Genomic DNA, 19,233 nt, shown 5'->3' with positions numbered 1-19,233 from the left:
AAATCCGAACACACACACAAGTAGGGCTTGAAGTTTTCAGGTTTTATTTTTAATCAGGTGAAGTCCCTTTAAACACATTGAGCTGATTCTGTTTTAGAATTAAACTCAGAAAAAGCTGTTAATTACAAAACAATCTTTGTTTTTACCTTCATATCTTGCCTGAGCCTAATTCTGGTCCTCTTAATTTTATTTCAAACAGAGCTGACAAAATACGTAATTTGTTCATTCCCGATCCTACTTTTAACTCGCATTTCATTTTTGCAGTCGCCTAATTTAACGCTGTGTTTTTGTTTATTTATTTATTATTATTATTATTATTATTATTATTATTTTTATTTATTTATTTATTTATTTATTTCTTAGCAGCCGCCCTTATCCTGGGCGACTTACAGTCGTAAACAAAAATACATTTCAAGGATCACAGTACAAGTAATAATACGGTTAAGAGCAAGATAAATACAATGACTTTGGTTCTAGCAAGTACAAGTACGATTCAAGAAAAATACGATTTTCCCCACTAGTTTAACAGAGATGTCCTGAAAGATTTTTTGAAGCATAAAAATGAATACCTAGTGCGGAGTGTACAGTGATAGCAACTCCTTCAGGTGCCTGCTCTGAGTATTTCGCCAAACATACCACAAAGCATTTTGGGATATTGGAGGATACACAAAACATGTAGTTTGGTATTACAGCGTCCACACTTCTGATAAACCGCACTACCTGATGCGATCTAATTAGAACCGGACTCGAGACTACCTCCTGAGGTGGTCTCGAGTACGGTATTAAATGCTGCGTAGTGTGGACGCAAACCGTATTTAGCACTTTTAAGCCGGCTTAAACGCAACTAATACGGTTTAAAGGCATAGTGTGGACAGGGCCTTTGTTTTACATTCAATGGAGTTCATATTAGAGTGAAGCTATGGTCGCATTGCTGAGTAAGGAGTAACCATAAAACAAGGCACGTGCTAATAGTATGTAGTTTTTAAATCAATACAACTGTAGCATCACCATAAGATAACAAATTGTTGTGCTGTGAGTTGAATCTTAATGGAAACATTTAATAAAAAATTACATTTAACCAATCTCGGACATAACATGTAAAAAGGAATATCAGAGTGTCCCCTTATATTTATAGAAATTGACTTGGAAAGCATCTTCACTGTTACCATGAAGAATACGTAACATGAAAATGATGACTGTCATAAGAATGCAAAGCATGGCGCTTCTTAAATAATCTGTCAAAGACGTCTGACAAGGCAAGCTGTGGCTTTCAATTTAATATATTAAAAAATAAAGTAACAACCACTTTTCTAGGGTGAGCTCAAGCAAACCAACCTTTGCTAAACCCTTTGAAGGACCGAGTGTTTTTCAGTGGGATGCTCCCCCCATGACCAGACATTTTTTGGCTGTATTTGACTCTCTTCCAATAAAAACAAAATGCACTAAAAAATGTGTTACAGTGGCATCTTGGACTTGGTGTCCTTGTTTTCAGAACATTTTGGGGAACGTTATAACGTACTTCAGAAACCATAAAGCTTCTCTCTTTTTTTCGACACTATATTTTGTATTTAGTTTAATTTCTTGAAATAAAAAACGTTAAGCATTTTCTGATTATTATCTATTTCGCTTAGTGTTTTCAAAGAGATACATGTATAACAACGTGTTATTCTATTACTTGACGGACCTTATACAATACTTCTTGAATGTTTTGTTGAAAAATATTGCTGCGGGACACAAGGTAAAAAATAACTAGCCATTGATAGGTTGCATTTCTGACTGCAGCTCGGCACCGTTGGTTGTGCTTGGCAGAAAAGGGCATAGCTGGAATAGGCTAGTGAGTTGGGGGTATAGCTCAGTGGTAGAGCATTTGACTGCAGATCAAAAGGTCCCCGGTTCAAATCCGAGTGCCCCCTTTTTTTCTAAATTAAAATACAAAATGCACGTTAACATTTTTTATTTCAGCTAGAAGCAAAAAATAGTGTTTCAAAGACAGCAACAAGGTACAGACAGGGTTTGAAGACGTGATCCTCAATTTACGGGACCAAACACTTTACCACTTGGCCACCGCACCCTTTACAACTGGAGAAATTAGAAGCTTGGCCTCTCTTGAGAAGGCCGCCTGGGAAGGCAATCTGGCTGGCCAGTTTAATATAAAAAAGAGTTCCTGTTTGAGCTCAAACCACAAACCTTTCGGTTAACAGTGAACGCCAAGGATGGCAACATAGTCACGGAAAATATTTAAAAAGACAACACTGGTCTCCAAATGTATTTAAAATACAAACATAAAATAGGTTGCCAGAAATATATTATCAATAGAAATTAGTAAATACTATTTTGCAAATAGTATTTTTTTTTAATACTTGACACCATCTACCGGCTGTAGCATACACCAATTTTTTATTTATTTTTTCATAAGAATTAACTGAAAGATTCAGTATTGCCTCAATTATCAAGCCTGTCAGTAACTGCAGTTTACATAAATTAAATATTGCATAAATTAAATATTACCAGTATTGCGGAAAAAGTAAATCCGAACACACACACAAGTAGGGCTTGAAGTTTTCAGGTTTTATTTTTAATCAGGTGAAGTCCCTTTAAACAAATTGAGCTGATTCTGTTTTATAATTAAACTCAGAAAAAGCTGTTAATTACAAAACAATCTTTGTTTTTACCTTCATATCTTGCCTGAGCCTAATTCTGGTCCTCTTAATTTTATTTCAAACAGAGCTGACAAAATACGTAATTTGTTCATTCCCGATCCTACTTTTAACTCACATTTGATTTTTGCAGTCGCCTAATTTAACGCTGTGTTTTTGTTTATTTATTTATTATTATTATTATTATTATTATTATTATTATTATTATTATTATTATTTATTTATTTATTTATTTATTTATTTCTTAGCAGCCGCCCTTATCCTGGGCGACTTACAGTCGTAAACAAAAATACATTTCAAGGATCACAGTACAAGTAATAATACGGTTAAGAGCAAGATAAATACAATGACTTTGGTTCTAGCAAGTACAAGTACGATTCAAGAAAAATACGATTTTCCCCACTAGTTTAACAGAGATGTCCTGAAAGATTTTTTGAAGCATAAAAATGAATACCTAGTGCGGAGTGTACAGTGATAGCAACTCCTTCAGGCGCCTGCTCTGAGTATTTCGCCAAACATACCACAAAGCATTTTGGGATATTGGAGGATACACAAAACATGTAGTTTGGTATTACAGCGTCCACACTTCTGATAAACCGCACTACCTGATGCGATCTAATTAGAACCGGACTCGAGACTACCTCCTGAGGTGGTCTCGAGTACGGTATTAAATGCTGCGTAGTGTGGACGCAAACCGTATTTAGCACTTTTAAGCCGGCTTAAACGCAACTAATACGGTTTAAAGGCATAGTGTGGACAGGGCCTTTGTTTTACATTCAATGGAGTTCATATTAGAGTGAAGCTATGGTCGCATTGCTGAGTAAGGAGTAACCATAAAACAAGGCACATGCTAATAGTATGTAGTTTTTAAATCAATACAACTGTAGCAGCACCATAAGATAACAAATTGTTGTGCTGTGAGTTGAATCTTAATGGAAACATTTAATAAAAAATTACATTTAACCAATCTCGGACATAACATGTAAAAAGGAATATCAGAGTGTCCCCTTATATTGATAGAAATTGACTTGGAAAGCATCTTCACTGTTACCATGAAGAATACGTAACATGAAAATGATGACTGTCATAAGAATGCAAAGCATGGCGCTTCTTAAATAATCCCCGGTTCAAATCCGAGTGCCCCCTTTTTTTCTAAATTAAAATACAAAATGCACGTTAACATTTTTTATTTCAGCTAGAAGCAAAAAATAGTGTTTCAAAGACAGCAACAAGGTACAGACAGGGTTTGAAGACGTGATCCTCAATTTACGGGACCAAACACCTTACCACTTGGCCACCGCACCCTTTACAACTGGAGAAATTAGAAGCTTGGCCTCTCTTGAGAAGGCCGCCTGGGAAGGCAATCTGGCTGGCCAGTTTAATATAAAAAAGAGTTCCTGTTTGAGCTCAAACCACAAACTTTTCGGTTAACAGTGAACGCCAAGGATGGCAACATAGTCACGGAAAATATTTAAAAAGACAACACTGGTCTCCAAATGTATTTAAAATACAAACATAAAATAGGTTGCCAGAAATATATTATCAATAGAAATTAGTAAATACTATTTTGCAAATAGTATTTTTTTTTTAATACTTGACACCATCTACCGGCTGTAGCATACACCAATTTTTTATTTATTTTTTCATAAGAATTAACTGAAAGATTCAGTATTGCCTCAATTATCAAGCCTGTCAGTAACTGCAGTTTGCATAAATTAAATATTGCATAAATTAAATATTACCAGTATTGCGGAAAAAGTAAATCCGAACACACACACAAGTAGGGCTTGAAGTTTTCAGGTTTTATTTTTAATCAGGTGAAGTCCCTTTAAACAAATTGAGCTGACTCTGTTTTAGAATTAAACTCAGAAAAAGCTGTTAATTACAAAACAATCTTTGTTTTTACCTTCATATCTTGCCTGAGCCTAATTCTGGTCCTCTTAATTTTATTTCAAACAGAGCTGACAAAATACGTAATTTGTTCATTCCCGATCCTATTTTTAACTCGCATTTCATTTTTGCAGTCGCCTAATTTAACGCTGTGTTTTTGTTTATTTATTTATTATTATTATTATTATTATTATTATTATTATTATTATTATTTATTTATTTATTTATTTATTTATTTATTTATTTATTTATTAGCAGCCGCCCTTATCCTGGGCGACTTACAGTCGTAAACAAAAATACATTTCAAGGATCACAGTACAAGTAATAATACGGTTAAGAGCAAGATAAATACAATGACTTTGGTTCTAGCAAGTACAAGTACGATTCAAGAAAAATACGATTTTCCCCACTAGTTTAACAGAGATGTCCTGAAAGATTTTTTGAAGCATAAAAATGAATACCTAGTGCGGAGTGTACAGTGATAGCAACTCCTTTGGGCGCCTGCTCTGAGTATTTCGCCAAACATACCACAAAGCATTTTGGGATATTGGAGGATACACAAAACATGTAGTTTGGTATTACAGCATCCACACTTCTGATAAACCGCACTACCTGATGCGATCTAATTAGAACCGGACTCGAGACTACCTCCTGAGGTGGTCTCGAGTACGGTATTAAATGCTGCGTAGTGTGGACGCAAACCGTATTTAGCACTTTTAAGCCGGCTTAAACGCAACTAATACGGTTTAAAGGCATAGTGTGGACAGGGCCTTTGTTTTACATTCAATGGAGTTCATATTAGAGTGAAGCTATGGTCGCATTGCTGAGTAAGGAGTAACCATAAAACAAGGCACATGCTAATAGTATGTAGTTTTTAAATCAATACAACTGTAGCAGCACCATAAGATAACAAATTGTTGTGCTGTGAGTTGAATCTTAATGGAAACATTTAATAAAAAATTACATTTAACCAATCTCGGACATAACATGTAAAAAGGAATATCAGAGTGTCCCCTTATATTTATAGAAATTGACTTGGAAAGCATCTTCACTGTTACCATGAAGAATACGTAACATGAAAATGATGACTGTCATAAGAATGCAAAGCATGGCGCTTCTTAAATAATCTGTCAAAGACGTCTGACAAGGCAAGCTGTGGCTTTCAATTTAATATATTAAAAAATAAAGTAACAACCACTTTTCTAGGGTGAGCTCAAGCAAACCAACCTTTGCTAAACCCTTTGAAGGACCGAGTGTTTTTCAGTGGGATGCTCCCCCCATGACCAGACATTTTTTGGCTGTATTTGACTCTCTTCCAATAAAAACAAAATGCACTAAAAAATGTGTTACAGTGGCATCTTGGACTTGGTGTCCTTGTTTTCAGAACATTTTGGGGAACGTTATAACGTACTTCAGAAACCATAAAGCTTCTCTCTTTTTTTCAACACTATATTTTGTATTTAGTTTAATTTCTTGAAATAAAAAACGTTAAGCATTTTCTGATTATTATCTATTTCGCTTAGTGTTTTCAAAGAGATACATGTATAACAACGTGTTATTCTATTACTTGACGGACCTTATACAATACTTCTTGAATGTTTTGTTGAAAAATATTGCTGCGGGACACAAGGTAAAAAATAACTAGCCATTGATAGGTTGCATTTCTGAAACTGCAGCTCGGCACCGTTGGTTGTGCTTGGCAGAAAAGGGCATAGCTGGAATAGGCTAGTGAGTTGGGGGTATAGCTCAGTGGTAGAGCATTTGACTGCAGATCAAGAGGTCCCCGGTTCAAATCCGAGTGCCCCCTTTTTTTCTAAATTAAAATACAAAATGCACGTTAACATTTTTTATTTCAGCTAGAAGCAAAAAATAGTGTTTCAAAGACAGCAACAAGGTACAGACAGGGTTTGAAGACGTGATCCTCAATTTACGGGACCAAACACCTTACCACTTGGCCACCGCACCCTTTACAACTGGAGAAATTAGAAGCTTGGCCTCTCTTGAGAAGGCCGCCTGGGAAGGCAATCTGGCTGGCCAGTTTAATATAAAAAAGAGTTCCTGTTTGAGCTCAAACCACAAACTTTTCGGTTAACAGTGAACGCCAAGGATGGCAACATAGTCACGGAAAATATTTAAAAAGACAACACTGGTCTCCAAATGTATTTAAAATACAAACATAAAATAGGTTGCCAGAAATATATTATCAATAGAAATTAGTAAATACTATTTTGCAAATAGTATTTTTTTTTTAATACTTGACACCATCTACCGGCTGTAGCATACACCAATTTTTTATTTATTTTTTCATAAGAATTAACTGAAAGATTCAGTATTGCCTCAATTATCAAGCCTGTCAGTAACTGCAGTTTGCATAAATTAAATATTGCATAAATTAAATATTACCAGTATTGCGGAAAAAGTAAATCCGAACACACACACAAGTAGGGCTTGAAGTTTTCAGGTTTTATTTTTAATCAGGTGAAGTCCCTTTAAACAAATTGAGCTGACTCTGTTTTAGAATTAAACTCAGAAAAAGCTGTTAATTACAAAACAATCTTTGTTTTTACCTTCATATCTTGCCTGAGCCTAATTCTGGTCCTCTTAATTTTATTTCAAACAGAGCTGACAAAATACGTAATTTGTTCATTCCCGATCCTACTTTTAACTCACATTTGATTTTTGCAGTCGCCTAATTTAACGCTGTGTTTTTGTTTATTTATTTATTATTATTATTATTATTATTATTATTATTATTATTATTATTATTTATTTATTTATTTATTTATTTATTTATTTCTTAGCAGCCGCCCTTATCCTGGGCGACTTACAGTCGTAAACAAAAATACATTTCAAGGATCACAGTACAAGTAATAATACGGTTAAGAGCAAGATAAATACAATGACTTTGGTTCTAGCAAGTACAAGTACGATTCAAGAAAAATACGATTTTCCCCACTAGTTTAACAGAGATGTCCTGAAAGATTTTTTGAAGCATAAAAATGAATACCTAGTGCGGAGTGTACAGTGATAGCAACTCCTTCAGGCGCCTGCTCTGAGTATTTCGCCAAACATACCACAAAGCATTTTGGGATATTGGAGGATACACAAAACATGTAGTTTGGTATTACAGCGTCCACACTTCTGATAAACCGCACTACCTGATGCGATCTAATTAGAACCGGACTCGAGACTACCTCCTGAGGTGGTCTCGAGTACGGTATTAAATGCTGCGTAGTGTGGACGCAAACCGTATTTAGCACTTTTAAGCCGGCTTAAACGCAACTAATACGGTTTAAAGGCATAGTGTGGACAGGGCCTTTGTTTTACATTCAATGGAGTTCATATTAGAGTGAAGCTATGGTCGCATTGCTGAGTAAGGAGTAACCATAAAACAAGGCACATGCTAATAGTATGTAGTTTTTAAATCAATACAACTGTAGCAGCACCATAAGATAACAAATTGTTGTGCTGTGAGTTGAATCTTAATGGAAACATTTAATAAAAAATTACATTTAACCAATCTCGGACATAACATGTAAAAAGGAATATCAGAGTGTCCCCTTATATTGATAGAAATTGACTTGGAAAGCATCTTCACTGTTACCATGAAGAATACGTAACATGAAAATGATGACTGTCATAAGAATGCAAAGCATGGCGCTTCTTAAATAATCCCCGGTTCAAATCCGAGTGCCCCCTTTTTTTCTAAATTAAAATACAAAATGCACGTTAACATTTTTTATTTCAGCTAGAAGCAAAAAATAGTGTTTCAAAGACAGCAACAAGGTACAGACAGGGTTTGAAGACGTGATCCTCAATTTACGGGACCAAACACCTTACCACTTGGCCACCGCACCCTTTACAACTGGAGAAATTAGAAGCTTGGCCTCTCTTGAGAAGGCCGCCTGGGAAGGCAATCTGGCTGGCCAGTTTAATATAAAAAAGAGTTCCTGTTTGAGCTCAAACCACAAACCTTTCGGTTAACAGTGAACGCCAAGGATGGCAACATAGTCACGGAAAATATTTAAAAAGACAACAGTGGTCTCCAAATGTATTTAAAATACAAACATAAAATAGGTTGCCAGAAATATATTATCAATAGAAATTAGTAAATACTATTTTGCAAATAGTATTTTTTTTTTAATACTTGACACCATCTACCGGCTGTAGCATACACCAATTTTTTATTTATTTTTTCATAAGAATTAACTGAAAGATTCAGTATTGCCTCAATTATCAAGCCTGTCAGTAACTGCAGTTTGCATAAATTAAATATTGCATAAATTAAATATTACCAGTATTGCGGAAAAAGTAAATCCGAACACACACACAAGTAGGGCTTGAAGTTTTCAGGTTTTATTTTTAATCAGGTGAAGTCCCTTTAAACAAATTGAGCTGATTCTGTTTTAGAATTAAACTCAGAAAAAGCTGTTAATTACAAAACAATCTTTGTTTTTACCTTCATATCTTGCCTGAGCCTAATTCTGGTCCTCTTAATTTTATTTCAAACAGAGCTGACAAATTACGTAATTTGTTCATTCCCGATCCTACTTTTAACTCACATTTCATTTTTGCAGTCGCCTAATTTAACGCTGTGTTTTTGTTTATTTATTTATTTATTATTATTATTATTATTATTATTATTATTATTATTATTATTATTTATTTATTTCTTTCTTTCTTTCTTAGCAGCCGCTCTTATCCTGGGCTACTTACAGTCGTAAACAAAAATACATTTCAAGGATCACAGTACAAGTAATAATACGGTTAAGAGCAAGATAAATACAATGACTTTGGTTCTAGCAAGTACAAGTACGATTCAAGAAAAATACGATTTTCCCCACTAGTTTAACAGAGATGTCCTGAAAGATTTTTTGAAGCATAAAAATGAATACCTAGTGCGGAGTGTACAGTGATAGCAACTCCTTCGGGCGCCTGCTCTGAGTATTTCGCCAAACATACCACAAAGCATTTTGGGATATTGGAGGATACACAAAACATGTAGTTTGGTATTACAGCGTCCACACTTCTGATATACCGCACTACCTGATGCGATCTAATTAGAACCGGACTCGAGACTACCTCCTGAGGTGGTCTCGAGTACGATATTAAATGCTGCGTAGTGTGGACGCAAACCGTATTTAGCACTTTTAAGCCGGCTTAAACGCAACTAATACGGTTTAAAGGCATAGTGTGGACAGGGCCTTTGTTTTACATTCAATGGAGTTCATATTAGAGTGAAGCTATGGTCGCATTGCTGAGTAAGGAGTAACCATAAAACAAGGCACATGCTAATAGTATGTAGTTTTTAAATCAATACAACTGTAGCAGCACCATAAGATAACAAATTGTTGTGCTGTGAGTTGAATCTTAATGGAAACATTTAATAAAAAATTACATTTAACCAATCTCGGACATAACATGTAAAAAGGAATATCAGAGTGTCCCCTTATATTTATAGAAATTGACTTGGAAAGCATCTTCACTGTTACCATGAAGAATACCTAACATGAAAATGATGACTGTCATAAGAATGCAAAGCATGGCGCTTCTTAAATAATCTGTCAAAGACGTCTGACAAGGCAAGCTGTGGCTTTCAATTTAATATATTAAAAAATAAAGTAACAACCACTTTTCTAGGGTGAGCTCAAGCAAACCAACCTTTGCTAAACCCTTTGAAGGACCGAGTGTTTTTCAGTGGGATGCTCCCCCCATGACCAGACATTTTTTGGCTGTATTTGACTCTCTTCCAATAAAAACAAAATGCACTAAAAAATGTGTTACAGTGGCATCTTGGACTTGGTGTCCTTGTTTTCAGAACATTTGTGGGAACGTTATAACGTACTTCAGAAACCATAAAGCTTCTCTCTTTTTTTCAACACTATATTTTGTATTTAGTTTAATTTCTTGAAATAAAAAACGTTAAGCATTTTCTGATTATTATCTATTTCGCTTAGTGTTTTCAAAGAGATACATGTATAACAACGTGTTATTCTATTACTTGACGGACCTTATACAATACTTCTTGAATGTTTTGTTGAAAAATATTGCTGCGGGACACAAGGTAAAAAATAACTAGCCATTGATAGGTTGCATTTCTGAAACTGCAGCTCGGCACCGTTGGTTGTGCTTGGCAGAAAAGGGCATAGCTGGAATAGGCTAGTGAGTTGGGGGTATAGCTCAGTGGTAGAGCATTTGACTGCAGATCAAGAGGTCCCCGGTTCAAATCCGAGTGCCCCCTTTTTTTCTAAATTAAAATACAAAATGCACGTTAACATTTTTTATTTCAGCTAGAAGCAAAAAATAGTGTTTCAAAGACAGCAACAAGGTACAGACAGGGTTTGAAGACGTGATCCTCAATTTACGGGACCAAACACCTTACCACTTGGCCACCGCACCCTTTACAACTGGAGAAATTAGAAGCTTGGCCTCTCTTGAGAAGGCCGCCTGGGAAGGCAATCTGGCTGGCCAGTTTAATATAAAAAAGAGTTCCTGTTTGAGCTCAAACCACAAACTTTTCGGTTAACAGTGAACGCCAAGGATGGCAACATAGTCACGGAAAATATTTAAAAAGACAACACTGGTCTCCAAATGTATTTAAAATACAAACATAAAATAGGTTGCCAGAAATATATTATCAATAGAAATTAGTAAATACTATTTTGCAAATAGTATTTTTTTTTTAATACTTGACACCATCTACCGGCTGTAGCATACACCAATTTTTTATTTATTTTTTCATAAGAATTAACTGAAAGATTCAGTATTGCCTCAATTATCAAGCCTGTCAGTAACTGCAGTTTGCATAAATTAAATATTGCATAAATTAAATATTACCAGTATTGCGGAAAAAGTAAATCCGAACACACACACAAGTAGGGCTTGAAGTTTTCAGGTTTTATTTTTAATCAGGTGAAGTCCCTTTAAACAAATTGAGCTGACTCTGTTTTAGAATTAAACTCAGAAAAAGCTGTTAATTACAAAACCATCTTTGTTTTTACCTTCATATCTTGCCTGAGCCTAATTCTGGTCCTCTTAATTTTATTTCAAACAGAGCTGACAAAATACGTAATTTGTTCATTCCCGATCCTATTTTTAACTCGCATTTCATTTTTGCAGTCGCCTAATTTAACGCTGTGTTTTTGTTTATTTATTTATTATTATTATTATTATTATTATTATTATTATTTATTATTTATTTATTTATTTATTTATTTATTTCTTAGCAGCCGCCCTTATCCTGGGCGACTTACAGTCGTAAACAAAAATACATTTCAAGGATCACAGTACAAGTAATAATACGGTTAAGAGCAAGATAAATACAATGACTTTGGTTCTAGCAAGTACAAGTACGATTCAAGAAAAATACGATTTTCCCCACTAGTTTAACAGAGATGTCCTGAAAGATTTTTTGAAGCATAAAAATGAATACCTAGTGCGGAGTGTACAGTGATAGCAACTCCTTTGGGCGCCTGCTCTGAGTATTTCGCCAAACATACCACAAAGCATTTTGGGATATTGGAGGATACACAAAACATGTAGTTTGGTATTACAGCATCCACACTTCTGATAAACCGCACTACCTGATGCGATCTAATTAGAACCGGACTCGAGACTACCTCCTGAGGTGGTCTCGAGTACGGTATTAAATGCTGCGTAGTGTGGACGCAAACCGTATTTAGCACTTTTAAGCCGGCTTAAACGCAACTAATACGGTTTAAAGGCATAGTGTGGACAGGGCCTTTGTTTTACATTCAATGGAGTTCATATTAGAGTGAAGCTATGGTCGCATTGCTGAGTAAGGAGTAACCATAAAACAAGGCACATGCTAATAGTATGTAGTTTTTAAATCAATACAACTGTAGCAGCACCATAAGATAACAAATTGTTGTGCTGTGAGTTGAATCTTAATGGAAACATTTAATAAAAAATTACATTTAACCAATCTCGGACATAACATGTAAAAAGGAATATCAGAGTGTCCCCTTATATTTATAGAAATTGACTTGGAAAGCATCTTCACTGTTACCATGAAGAATACGTAACATGAAAATGATGACTGTCATAAGAATGCAAAGCATGGCGCTTCTTAAATAATCTGTCAAAGACGTCTGACAAGGCAAGCTGTGGCTTTCAATTTAATATATTAAAAAATAAAGTAACAACCACTTTTCTAGGGTGAGCTCAAGCAAACCAACCTTTGCTAAACCCTTTGAAGGACCGAGTGTTTTTCAGTGGGATGCTCCCCCCATGACCAGACATTTTTTGGCTGTATTTGACTCTCTTCCAATAAAAACAAAATGCACTAAAAAATGTGTTACAGTGGCATCTTGGACTTGGTGTCCTTGTTTTCAGAACATTTGGGGGAACGTTATAACGTACTTCAGAAACCATAAAGCTTCTCTCTTTTTTTCAACACTATATTTTGTATTTAGTTTAATTTCTTGAAATAAAAAACGTTAAGCATTTTCTGATTATTATCTATTTCGCTTAGTGTTTTCAAAGAGATACATGTATAACAACGTGTTATTCTATTACTTGACGGACCTTATACAATACTTCTTGAATGTTTTGTTGAAAAATATTGCTGCGGGACACAAGGTAAAAAATAACTAGCCATTGATAGGTTGCATTTCTGAAACTGCAGCTCGGCACCGTTGATTGTGCTTGGCAGAAAAGGGCATAGCTGGAATAGGCTAGTGAGTTGGGGGTATAGCTCAGTGGTAGAGCATTTGACTGTAGATCAAGTGGTCCCCGGTTCAAATCCAAGTGCCCCCTTTTTTTCTAAATTAAAATACAAAATGCACGTTAACATTTTTTATTTCAGCTAGAAGCAAAAAATAGTGTTTCAAAGACAGCAACAAGGTACAGACAGGGTTTGAAGACGTGATCCTCAATTTACGGGACCAAACACCTTACCACTTGGCCACCGCACTCTTTACAACTGGAGAAATTAGAAGCTTGGCCTCTCTTGAGAAGGCCGCCTGGGAAGGCAATCTGGCTGGCCAGTTTAATATAAAAAAGAGTTCCTGTTTGAGCTCAAACCACAAACCTTTCGGTTAACAGTGAACACCAAGGATGGCAACATAGTCACGGAAAATATTTAAAAAGACAACAGTGGTCTCCAAATGTATTTAAAATACAAACATAAAATAGGTTGCCAGAAATATATTATCAATAGAAATTAGTAAATACTATTTTGCAAATAGTATTTTTTTTTTAATACTTGACACCATCTACCGGCTGTAGCATACACCAATTTTTTATTTATTTTTTCATAAGAATTAACTGAAAGATTCAGTATTGCCTCAATTATCAAGCCTGTCAGTAACTGCAGTTTGCATAAATTAAATATTGCATAAATTAAATATTACCAGTATTGCGGAAAAAGTAAATCCGAACACACACACAAGTAGGGCTTGAAGTTTTCAGGTTTTATTTTTAATCAGGTGAAGTCCCTTTAAACAAATTGAGCTGATTCTGTTTTATAATTAAACTCAGAAAAAGCTGTTAATTACAAAACAATCTTTGTTTTTACCTTCATATCTTGCCTGAGCCTAATTCTGATCCTCTTAATTTTATTTCAAACAGAGCTGACAAAATACGTAATTTGTTCATTCCCGATCCTACTTTTAACTCGCATTTCATTTTTGCAGTCGCCTAATTTAACGCTGTGTTTTTGTTTATTTATTTATTTATTTATTTATTAATTATTATTATTATTATTATTATTATTATTATTATTATTATTATTATTATTATTAATTAATTATTTATTTATTTATTTATTTATTTATTTCTTAGCAGCCGCCCTTATCCTGGGCGTCTTACAGTCGTAAACAAAAATACATTTCAAGGATCACAGTACAAGTAATAATACGGTTAAGAGCAAGATAAATACAATGACTTTGGTTCTAGCAAGTACAAGTACGATTCAAGAAAAATACGATTTTCCCCACTAGTTTAACAGAGATGTCCTGAAAGATTTTTTGAAGCATAAAAATGAATACTTAGTGCGGAGTGTACAGTGATAGCAACTCCTTCGGGCGCCTGCTCTGAGTATTTCGCCAAACATACCACAAAGCATTTTGGGATATTGGAGGATACACAAAACATGTAGTTTGGTATTACAGCGTCCACACTTCTGAGAAACCGCACTACCTGATGCGATCTAATTAGAACCGGACTCGAGACTACCTCCTGAGGTGGTCTCGAGTACGGTATTAAATGCTGCGTAGTGTGGACGCAAACCGTATTTAGCACTTTTAAGCCGGCTTAAACGCAACTAATACGGTTTAAAGGCATAGTGTGGACAGGGCCTTTGTTTTACATTCAATGGAGTTCATATTAGAGTGAAGCTATGGTCGCATTGCTGAGTAAGGAGTAACCATAAAACAAGGCACATGCTAATAGTATGTAGTTTTTAAATCAATACAACTGTAGCAGCACCATAAGATAACAAATTGTTGTGCTGTGAGTTGAATCTTAATGGAAACATTTAATAAAAAATTACATTTAACCAATCTCGGACATAACATGTAAAAAGGAATATCAGAGTGTCCCCTTATATTTATAGAAATTGACTTGGAAAGCATCTTCACTGTTACCATGAAGAATACATAACATGAAAATGATGACTGTCATAAGAATGCAAAGCATGGCGCTTCTTAAATAATCTGTCAAAGACGTCTGACAAGGCAAGCTGTGGCTTTCAATTTAATATATTAAAAAATAAAATAACAACCACTTTTCTAGGGTGAGCTCAAGCAAACCAACCTTTGCTAAACCGTTTAAAGGACCGAGCATTTTTCAGTGGGATGCTCCCCCCATGACCAGACATTTTTTGGCTGTATTTGACTCTCTTCCAATAAAAACAAAATGCACTAAAAAATGTGTTACAGTGGCATCTTGGACTTGGTGTCCTTGTTTTCAGAACATTTTGGGGAACGTTATAACGTACTTCAGAAACCATAAAGCTTCTCTCTTTTTTTCAACACTATATTTTGTATTTAGTTTAATTTCTTGAAATAAAAAACGTTAAGCATTTTCTGATTATTATCTATTTTATCTAAAAATAACTTGCCATTGATAGGTTGCATTTCTGAAACTGCAACTCGGCACCGTTGGTTGTGCTTGGCAGAAAAGGGCATAGCTGGAGTAGGCTAATAACTCGGGGGTATAGCTCAGTGGTAGAGCATTTGACTGCAGATCAAGAGGTCCCCGGCTCAAATCCGAGTGCTCCCTTTTTTTCTAAATTAAAATACAAAATGAACGTTAACATTTTTTATTTCAGCTAGAAGCAAAAAATAGTGTTTCAAAGACAGCAACAAGGTACAGACAGGGTTTGAAGACGTGATCCTCAATTTACAGGACCAAACACCTTACCACTTGGCCACCGCACCCTTTACAACTGGAGAAATTAGAAGCTTGGCCTCTCTTGAGAAGGCCGCCTGGGAAGGCAATCTGGCTGGCCAGTTTAATATAAAAAAGAGTTCCTGTTAGAGCTCAAACCACAAACCTTTCGGTTAACAGTGAACGCCAATACGGTGTCCATTTTAGGACATCCTCAGACCTCACCCCTCCTCAAGTCAATCGTCACCCCTCCTCGAGTCAATCATCAGACATCAGACCTCACCCCTCCTCGAGTCAATCGTCAGACCTCCTCGAGTCAATCGTCAGACCTCCTCGCGTCAATCGTCACCCCTCCTCGAGTCAATCGTCAGACCTCCTCGAGTCAATCGTCAGACCTCCTTGAGTCAATCGTCACCCCTCCTCGAGTCAATCGTCAGACCTCCACGAGTCAATCCTCACCCCTCCTCGAGTCAATCGTCAGACCTCCTCGAGTCAATCGTCAGACCTCTTCAAGCCATACTATCCCCTCCCCCTTTTTACGGTTACTGGAATAGCTGGACAGAAGTTTAGCAGTGCAGTTTTACTTGCTCGAGAGACCGGTGAGTACTAGAACAATTAAAAAAAAAAAAAAAAAAAATACACAAATTAAATAGGCCTATATTAATATACGTACACAAACGTACCTTAATAGGACAGCGTGAGTTAGTGCAGTTCAATGTGTTGTACGTTAATTTGAAAATACGTTAAAGAAACTACGTATATTTTTTCACATTTTTTAATTACTTTTATAATATAGGTTGCTGGTGTTTTGCAGTGTTGAAAATCAGACGATGGAAAACCAGAACCGTATCCTTTAAATGAAAACATACACCAATAACTCTTTCTTCATAATCTTAGTGTTATAATTACATTTTATCGTAAAAGGAGTAGTTTGAACTTTGAAAACGTTTTATTTCTAACATTGTATATAATAGGGTGGGTTTATGAATTTAATCAACTAAAATCTAAGATGCATTGCTAATAATGACCAATCTTGCTATAAATTAAGCAAGCCTTTGAATACAAAAAGAGATTTAACTGTACAAAAATATATATTTTTAAATAAAATGTACTATTTTTTTCTCGCAGCCATCTAGGATTTTCTAAGTTGGCATACATGAATACATGTTTGCGTTTTATTTAATGTTTCTAATAATCTTAATTATGTATGCTTATGAGATAGTGAAGTCAAAATAAGGAGATAGTAAATCAAAATAAGGTGATACTAATTAAAAATAATGAGATAGTATGTCGAACTTATAATGTAATTTTAAAATGTATTTCTTTTTTTATTTGTGCCGGAAATGGGCTTCCATTGGCTTCCACGTTCCGTTTTTAGCGAATTAGTAATTACATATCTTTTTTTTTTCCCAGTGGAATATGGCAGACTACAATGATCAGTATGATTAGCTGAAGAACGAATTAAAAGAAGGTAGTATAAACTGTATTTAGCATTTCTAGATATTTAATGTTGCACTCATTTTAAGTTATTAGTATTGTCTGCAGTTCTGTTGCAAAAGCTAACTCTGTTTTTTAATTAAATTCATAGCACGAGCATTTTGTGGTAGCTAACTTAAGACGACTGTCGACTTGGTTTTTCAGCTCTGCACACTCCTTGCTAACAACAACGTTTTCCATTACAATCCTACATCAATAATTACATTATTGTAAACTGCACATTTGATTTAATTTGTGATTGTTGTACATATAGGAATACTGACAGACAATGGGTTTGATACACGCGTGAAAGCCCTGTTGAAAAGGACATCGCAGTCAGACGTCGTCAGTAAATGCCAAGGTAATTATGAGTCATTTCAGTCCTCTTATAAATTGTGTTAAAGCTTGAAAAGTAATATCTTAAAGGGGGCTGTATTCCTATCAGTGCAAGTTCTTACTAAAAGGAAGGTCGGGATGATTGGCTGTACTGTATGTAATTAATCCTCCGGACTGTAGATGGCAGTGCAAACAATCCAACGACAATTGTTTTACCACATTTAATAATGTTAAATATATTAAGTTGACAAATAAACCCTATGTAGCTACCAGATCACTGCTTTCTATGTGTTTTTATTGGGAAGATGGGTGTTTAATAAATTTTTATTTGGGAAGATGGCAAATAAACTATAATAAAAATAAAACTAAAAATGCAATTAGTTTTATTTTTATTATAGTTTATTTGCCATCTTCCCAAATAAAAATGTATTAAACACCCATCTTCCCAATAAAAACACATAGAAAGCAGTGATCTGGTAGCTACATAGGGTTTATTTGCCATCGTCCCTAATTAAAATGTGTCTAACCTATCTTCCTAATAGAAACCTAAAAAACAAAAAAAACTAGAAAGCATTACCTAGGCAGTGTCTCTTTGGCATCTTTCTCCAGACTCTTTTTTTAATACTCATCTTTTGTACGGATGCCAAAAATAAATATTTTCCGAACAGCTTTTTGCATGAATGTAAAACATTTTCATTGTTCGTAGTGACGACTATATGTATTGCGACCAATTCTCCCAGTCATCCAGTCATCCTTTTATTATGACCTGATGTTGTATGGGAAACGCATGAGGTGGCTCAGAGACTGGACACCTTTTTATTCTTTATAACTCACAATTATGATACGGTTTCCTTCAAAGTTAATCTGAAGATACATTAATAATAATGAATGTACAAGGGCACAATATGGAGTCACAATTTTGGGGAAACTGAATAGGTGATATTTATATACAGCTTGGAGTTCTACATAATTAAAAAAAAACAAAAAAAAACAAACCTATCCATCAAAGTGCAGACTTGGGATGTAATGCATGTAATTGCGAATTCAGAGGTTGAGAAGATCATGAACAGGTGAATTTGATTGAGTTGAATAAATAGCAATTGATAGAGGTGTGATTAACATGTCTAAACTTGATAAATACACATGGCAAATTATTTTAAAAACATTAAATACAAACGCAAATACTTGTAGTTCAAAATATTTAAATTACAAAACCAAATGCAGATACTTCAAATTTTGTTTTTAAATGTCTGGTCAGGTGTTAAACTATTACATTTACAATGTATTCCCCCTCTAAATCACAAATATTTTACAGATGCAGCAAGTGTCTTTGCAGAAATGAAAAAGGCACTACACAGCAAAAGTCTACCAATAAAAAAGAAACAATATCCTTTAAAAAAGGAAGAAAGAAAAGTACTAGAGGTTAGGGTTAGACCTATGGAGTGGAAAGGACGAACAAAAAACCGGGGGGGGAAAGTACATCAAGGTCATCATGGAAGAAGAGCCTCCCAGACTTCTGATG

At 35.1% G+C, this 19,233-nt stretch overlaps 5 non-coding genes across 5 annotated transcripts; all 5 read left to right on the top strand.

The window, feature by feature from the left end:
- The first annotated feature begins 1,841 nt into the window (after positions 1 to 1,841).
- On the top strand, positions 1,842 to 1,913 carry trnac-gca (transfer RNA cysteine (anticodon GCA)). The gene has a single exon. It is a non-coding gene; the product is annotated as a tRNA-Cys (tRNA).
- Positions 1,914 to 6,282: 4,369 nt separating this feature from the next.
- trnac-gca (transfer RNA cysteine (anticodon GCA)) lies at positions 6,283 to 6,354 on the top strand. Its single transcript has one exon. It is a non-coding gene; the product is annotated as a tRNA-Cys (tRNA).
- A 4,362-nt stretch (positions 6,355 to 10,716) lies between these two features.
- trnac-gca (transfer RNA cysteine (anticodon GCA)) lies at positions 10,717 to 10,788 on the top strand. Its single transcript has one exon. It is a non-coding gene; the product is annotated as a tRNA-Cys (tRNA).
- A 2,465-nt stretch (positions 10,789 to 13,253) lies between these two features.
- On the top strand, positions 13,254 to 13,325 carry trnay-gua (transfer RNA tyrosine (anticodon GUA)). Its single transcript has one exon. It is a non-coding gene; the product is annotated as a tRNA-Tyr (tRNA).
- Positions 13,326 to 15,719: 2,394 nt separating this feature from the next.
- On the top strand, positions 15,720 to 15,791 carry trnac-gca (transfer RNA cysteine (anticodon GCA)). Its single transcript has one exon. It is a non-coding gene; the product is annotated as a tRNA-Cys (tRNA).
- The last annotated feature ends 3,442 nt before the right edge of the window (positions 15,792 to 19,233 follow it).

This window comes from Acipenser ruthenus, chromosome 23, assembly GCF_902713425.1.
Source record: "Acipenser ruthenus chromosome 23, fAciRut3.2 maternal haplotype, whole genome shotgun sequence".
Classification (NCBI taxonomy): domain Eukaryota; kingdom Metazoa; phylum Chordata; class Actinopteri; order Acipenseriformes; family Acipenseridae; genus Acipenser; species Acipenser ruthenus.
Note: the sequence above shows the minus strand (reverse complement) of the source record. Positions and strands in the feature narration are given on the sequence as shown.